This window comes from Lutra lutra, chromosome 8 (genome assembly GCF_902655055.1).
Source record: "Lutra lutra chromosome 8, mLutLut1.2, whole genome shotgun sequence".
In the NCBI taxonomy this organism is placed as follows: Eukaryota; Metazoa; Chordata; class Mammalia; order Carnivora; family Mustelidae; genus Lutra; species Lutra lutra.
In genome coordinates, this window is record NC_062285.1 from 40,834,512 (window position 1) to 40,842,069 (window position 7,558).

The window sequence follows — 7,558 nt, forward strand, 5'->3', positions numbered from 1 at the left end:
CTTAATGCCTTTATAAAAACTAACAGATCAAGTGGGTAAAAAAAAATGACATACAGAAGGTTTGAGCAACATGATTGGCAACCTTCGCCCAATGTACATAACTAAAATCTTATACTCCAAATTGGAAAATTCAGTCCTTTCAAACATAAGATAATGGACAACTTTACTACTATTTTCACTTTCATTTAAATAGAATGACTTTGTCTTTTTTTTAGAAAGAAAGAGAGCAGATAGTATGAGCAGGGGGTGGAGGGGAAGGGGCAAAGGGAGAGGGCGAGAGAGAGTCTTAAGCAGGCTCCACACCCAGCTTGAAGTCACAACCCTGAGATCAGGACCTGAGCCAAAATCAAGAGTCAGATGCTTAACTGACTGAACCACCCAGATACCCCTGACTTTGTCTCTTAACTTACTACTTCCTTATAGTAAACAACATTCATACCCAAACCAAACTACTGTCAAGTTTGAGGTGGTAGTTATTACATTTTTTTAAAGATTTTATTTATTTATTTGACAGACAGAGATCACAAGCAGGCAGAGAGGCAGGCAGAGAGAGAGAGGAGGAAGCAGGCTCCCCGCTGGGCAGAGAGCCCGATGCGGGGCTCGATCCCAGGACCCTGGGATCATGACCTGAGCCGAAGGCAGCGGCTTTAACCCACTGAGCCACCCAGGTGCCCTAGTTATTACATTTTTAAAGACACATTTTATTAGGTATCTAAGTAGTACACATTATTTATTTATTTCTTTTTATTTTTTATTTTTTTTAAGATTTTACTTATTTATTTGACAGAGAGAGATCATAAGTAGACAGAGAGGCAGGCAGAGAGAGAGGGAGGGAAGCAGGCTCCCTGCTGAGCAGAGAGCCCAGGACCCTGAGATCATGATCTGAGCCGAAGGCAGTGGCTTAACCCACTGAGCCACCCAGGCGCCTGATTTATTTATTATTTTTAAAAATTATTTTATTTATTTATTTGAGAGAAAGAAAGCATGAGATGGGGGAGGGTCAGAGGGAGAAGCAGACTCCCCAACGAGCAGGGATTCCCCATGTGGGACTCTAGGATCATGACTTGAGGCTAAAGCAAATGCTTAGCCGACTGAGCCACCCAGGTACCCAGTAGTACATATTTTTTTAAAACTCATGTACCCCACAATCTCCTTGTGCACTACTAGTGATGTATGGAAGACATAAAGAAAGATAAAATTTATGAAGTAAGAGTCTAACTCAAGTTATGAAAGAGGAGTGGGATAATCTCATGGAAATAGAAAAAAGAAAACAAAGAGAAGAGTAAAATGAATGAAATAAAAAAAATAGAAAGAATCAACTAAAAAAGCTGATTCTTAGGAAAAAGTAACAAAACCAATCCTTAGGCAATATTGATCAAATAGAAGAATACACAAAAACAAAATAATAAAAATTAAGGTGGAGAAGGAATCACATTTAGGGTATAGGTTTTAAAATCATGACCTAGGGGCGCCTGGGTGGCTCAGTGGGTTAAAGCCGCTGCCTTCGGCTCAGGTCATGATCCCAGGTCCTGGGTTCGAGCCCCACATCGGGCTTTCTGCTCAGCAGGGAGCCTGCTTCCTCCTCTCTCTCTGCCTGCCTCTCTGCTTACTTGTGATTTCTCTCTGTCAAATAAATAAATAAAATCTTTAAAAAAATAAAAAAAATAAAATCATGACCTAACTATAATGAATTTTATGCTGATATATTTGGAAACTTAGACAAAATATAGCTTATCAAAGCTGAGTGGATAGAAAAGTAAGTAACAAGAATAGGTTTAAAGTCATTAAGGAAATTGCATCAGTATTTTGAAAGCTACTTACAATACAGATAAAGAGAACGATGTGAAAAGATGGTTTTACTTTGAGTCCCACTGAATGCTCAAGGAAGAAACAATCCTTTTTTTCACATAAACTGCAACAGGGGATAAAGAGGGAAAACTGTGTGAGTTTGATATGAAATTCAGGTAAGCTGGAAGACAGGCAAATTTGGGGCCAATCTCACCTATAATAGACAGAAGAAGTCTAACTAATGGATACATAAACCGAATCCATCAATGCATTAAAAAATACATTGGGATTTAGTCAAATTCGTCAACTTAATTTCAGAAATTTTTAATAATAGTTAATTTAAAACATTGTTAATGTAACTGACCACATTAGCAAAAATGAATCATACCTGTTATCTCATAGACATAGAAATAGTATTTCAAAAATTCAACACTCATTTTGATTAAAAAAAAACTTAGCAAAATAAGAATCAAGTGGAATTTCCTTAACCTGATAAAGAATGCCCACTGAAAATCCATAGTAAAACTTATTTTTTTAAAGATTTTATTTATTTATTTGACAGACAGAGATCACAAGTAGGCAGAGAGGCAGGCAGAGAGAGAGAGAGAAGCAGGCTCCCTGCCGAGCAGAGAGTCCAATGTGGGGCTTAATCCCAGGACCCTGGGATCATGACCTGAGCTGAAGGCAGAGACTTTAACCCACTGAGCCACCCAGGTGCCCCCACAGCAAAATCTTTTTTAATGGTCCAATCTAAGAAGCATCACCTTAAAAGTCACAGACAAGATAGGATGCCTGAATTAGCATCTGTACTCAAAGTGGTACTTACAAGGAAAAGAAATAGAAAGAATAAGAATAGGAAAGGAAGAAAAAGTCCGTCATTATAACAGACGAAATAATTGTCAAATAAAATATAAAAATAATCCATAGAATAACTATTAAGGGCAATGAGTTCATTGAAGCTATTGGATACAAGTTCACTATGCCTAAACCACCAACATTTATATACAAGTTCACTATGCCTAAACCACCAACATTTATATACATCCAACACAAATGATTATTCATGAAATGGAATACTACAGAGCAATTGAAAAATATGAATGAGATTAGCCTATATCAACATTGATGAATCTCAGTAAATAAAACATGTTGAATTCAGAAAAGCAAGTTGCAAATGGACATGTATGATGTGACACCATAAATGCAGCAAAAGCATCAAATGCACTTTGGAATGATAGACACTTTTCAGGTTAGCGGTACCTCTGGGGACACAGGGACATGAAGGGGAAAATTTAGCAGAACTATATAACATTCTTTTAAAAGGAGTCTGAAGTAAATGTGGCAAAATGTTAATATCTGTTTAATTTCATTGTCAATTATATAATTTATTTACCTTTTTGCACATTTTAACGTTTTATTATAAACTTTTAAAAAAGATCAGAACCTCTAAGGCCAAGACTTAAGACATGGTGGCAGGTGGGGTTGGGGATAGGCTTGCTGTCAAGTCTTCCCAGGTGGGTAGCTACCACTGACATCCTTTAGGCAGCTCATTTCTTGGGTGTTTCCTGGAAGGGGGCAGGGCCTTATTGAAAACTTCAATTGGACTTCCTGGCAGTCTTTGCCACAGGGTCTGAGCCAGATGAACTTAACTGAATTGGAGCAGGATTGCTTCCTGATACTACAACCCACACTGCCCCTGCACTGGTGCTCACGTTGAAGAGATAAATGGCTACAACCTGTATTCTGTAGTGGGTGCCCTCGGTGAATCTGTTCAAGATCTGGGTAGGTGCTGTAAAACAGTCTCAGAGGACTGAGTACAGACTGAGGCCACTGAGGACAGAGAACACAGAGCCTTCATTAAGGGAAAATTCAGGGAAGAAGCAAAGAAAATAATTTTGTGTACTTTTCCATTTTCATGTTACAAGTTTTGGATTGAAAGGGATAATACATAATACCTAGACTGGCAGGTGGAGAGGAAAGAATGATTTGGAGGTATGTCTTTTGGAATCCCTTCCTTGTATATCTCCCTTGAAACATCCTTCTCACAATAAAACACAACCAGAAGAAGATAAATGAGCTGGTGTCTTGTGGGTGGTGCAGTAAGGCTCTGAGAAGAAAAGACCAATATAAAGAAAATGCAGTGTTGCAGTCTGGGCGATCTGACGAGGCAGCACACTCCCTCCGTACTCCGGATTCTTGATGAGGTTTGTTCATTTGGGAGAACTTTTTCTTTTTTCTTAAAGGTGATTAATCGTTCTCTTTTTCTGCTTTGTTGGAACATCATGCTCTGATGATTGCTTGCTGCAACCTTAGAATCTCAAGAGAGGAGGGAATGTCCACAGTTCTTTTGATCTAGCTGCACAAACTGTGGACTGAGCTAGACCTGTTTTCTTTGTAAAAGTCATATCAAAAGGAACATTACTTATGGAACACTCATTCCAGGTCTGAAAAACACCTTCTTCTCTGAAGCATGCATCTTTCTATATAGCTTAATTTCTTCCCATTGCGGTTCTATTGGTTCCAAAATGGGATTGAATGGAGTGGAAATTGGCATGAAGGGTCAGTCTTCCTATAACACATATGGCTGATGCCATGTAGGATCACTTTGAAACTTTGGTTGTTTTGAGATAACTTGGTGGTGGAAGTGGAGAAGAGTACCAAGACTAAGTAGATCATATGTGGAGGACAGTGTGTGTCTGGCTCTGTGTAGCACTTTGAAATGTGCAGAGAAGATCAACCACACTTAACATGGGTACTGATGGGAACCACAAAACAGGTTGCTGGTGAACTGATTTGGTCCAGAGAAGAAAAGGCTCAAAGGCAGAGGAGACTTATGGACAGGATGGATGGTTTGGCTGCACGGATGGCAAGTAGGACTGACATGTGGACAAGAAGAAAGACTGGAGAAGAAGGGGAAGGATCAACCGGACATGCACACCTTCCCATCATTAGCTCCCTGGAGTCTGGGATCAGAGCTGAGTCTGGGATGCTCTGTGCATCAGTGGAACTTCCTTCCCAGCTGCTCAGTACGACACTCCTTCCCTATCTTCCTTCCCCACCTCCACTGGTGATCTTTCGGAATGCCTCCCAATACTTTTAGGGGAGGAGGGAAAGACAGGGAGGGAAGACCATGAACTACTGTGAATAGGGAACTGGGCTCTAGTCTGGAGACATGCTGGCATCTCAGGCCTGCCTCTGACTAGCCGAAGGGCTCTGTGCTTTCCTAACTATCAGTAGAGAAGTAAAATCCAAGTATAGGACCCAGTGAACTCAAAGCTTTCACTAGTTCTAGATTTCATTGTTTCTTTTTCTTTCTTTCTTTTTTTCTCTTGTATTCTGGGGATTTGTATTCTGACTTATTGCAATCCAGGTGCATTCTTTATTTAAAATACCTTGACTCCATATGGTTTCACTTATTTGTGGAGCATAAGAAATAGCATGGAGGACATGGGGAGATGGAGAGGAGGAAGGGAGTTGGGGGAAATTGGAGGGGAAGATGAACCATGAGACACTATGGACTCTGAAAAACAATCTGAGGGATTTGAAGGGGTGGGGGGTGGGAGGTTGGGTGAGCCTGGTGGTGGGTATTAAGGAGGGCACGTATTGCATGGAACACTGGATGTGGTGCATAAACAATGAATTCTGGAACACTGAAAAGAAATTAAAAAAATAAAGAAATAAATACCCTGACTCCCAACGGACACACAATATGAATGCTTTTGGCTTTATGTCAAAATACAAGATTTTTCATGTGAGCATTCCCACAAAACTTGTCAGTACCAGTGTGCACCATTAGAAGCATTAAAATACAAGTTCACAGGACCCTCAACTTCATTAGGACACAACACATATCCGGGCCATCTTCGTATTCCGGAGGTCAAGAACTTGGCCTAGCACATGATAAGTGTTCTCTCTCTCTCTCTCTTTTTTGTTTTGTTTATTGCTATTTTTAATAGCAAATGAAGATCTAGACATTATTGATTTAAAGTGCTTTATTTTGGGCCCAGAAGACATTTTTCTGATGGTGTTGTCAAAGACCTTCTTATGGACAAGAGAACTATCTTAGTGCTATGAGTTTTTTATATGCATGCATGCACTGACTCTTGGTCCTTAGTAGTGTGTTTGAACTTTAAGCCCTTTCTATTCTTGGGTAAGGGCAATTCCTAGGGAAACAGGTAAATAACTCTTCTCTGAGCACCAGTGCTAGGGGCTATCATGAGTGGACTCACGATGTATTAGCCTTATCTTTTATTTTTTATATTCTGATGCTTTGTCATCTGGGGACATGCAGACTCTAGAGAGACTACCTCTTCCAAGATCGGCTTATTCCTAGAGATAATAACTGACTCACCCACAAGTGTACTTTTCAAACATAGACCAGCTAATCCAGAGCCCACACCCCAACCTGGCTCTCCTGGTCACTTTTCCCTTGCCCTAATCATCCCAGGGCCAGGTACCAGCAAACTAGAGATAGCACCTCTGTCCCACAGCTCACTGAAATTATTCAAACTAGCCAAACCTAACCCTTCTGACCCTGCCTCCTCACCCGTTTTCTTCCCACAGAAACCGTAGTAAAGTCTCTCGTCACAGTTTCTCTGCCTCCCCATCCTGGCTGACCCCAGTACTTCCCCATGTGTCCAGGATAGTGTGATGTGCAATGTCCTTTAGGACACTCTGAGTAGTGAAAGATCTTTTCAATGGCAATAGCCTCTTGATCTGTTGGGTTGCCATGCCTAAATAATAGTATTAACCTGTATTTTAACACACATAGACTCCCCACAACATCCTAGGAAGTAGGAAGTAGGTATTTTACAAATAAGGGAAGAGCTCAGGCAGGTTAAGCGCCAAAAATCAAACAGTAAATAAGCGGTGGAGCTTGAATTGGAATCCAAATCTGGAACCCTTAAGCTCACAGTTCCTTCTGCCACCTCACGTAATAATGGTCGTTTTATGGAAAGTGCTCACAGTAAGTTTTGTAGGCATATACAGGTGAGTATGAATAGACAGAGCTAGCATTCTCTATGCAGTGGTTTTCTTTTTTCTTTTTTAAGATCGTATTTATTTATTTGATGGAGAGAGCGTGAGAAAGCAAGTGCACGAGCAGGGGAGAGGGGCAGAAGGAATGGGAATAGCAGACTCTCTACTGAGCAAAGAGCCTGATGTGGGGCTTGATCCCAGGACCCTGGGATCATGACCTGAGCTGAAGGCAGAGGCTTACCTGACTGAGCCACCCAGGCACCCCCACAGTGCAGTGCTTTTCATCATGCTTCCTTTTCCTCAAACCATCAATCTTAGATTTCTTTGTTTTTACCAAAATTTTCCCCCCATAAAATGGGAAGAATACACTAGTAGTGTACATTTTTTCCAGTCCTACTCTTAATCAAATAATTTACATTTGAAGCCAGGATAAGTATAATCTGGAAAATAATGTTCCTGTAGCTAAGACTTAGAAATAATAATAATAATAATAATAATAATAATAATAATAATAGTTGTTATTATTATTATCTCACTTACAGAGACTATATTGTGCCAGGCACCATGCTAAGTACTTCATATACATTTTCTTATTTACTTCCTCAACAATACTGTGAGGGATATGCAATTATCATTCCCACCCTGAAGATGAGAAAACTCAGGAACCTGCCCAAGGTCACACACAAGAAAGTAGAGGGGTCTGGGACCCCAGTTCCAGCCATCTGATGCTAGAATGCATGCACGGGGCTGGTGCAGGTATATGACCCCCACCACGGGAATGTTCCTAAAATGC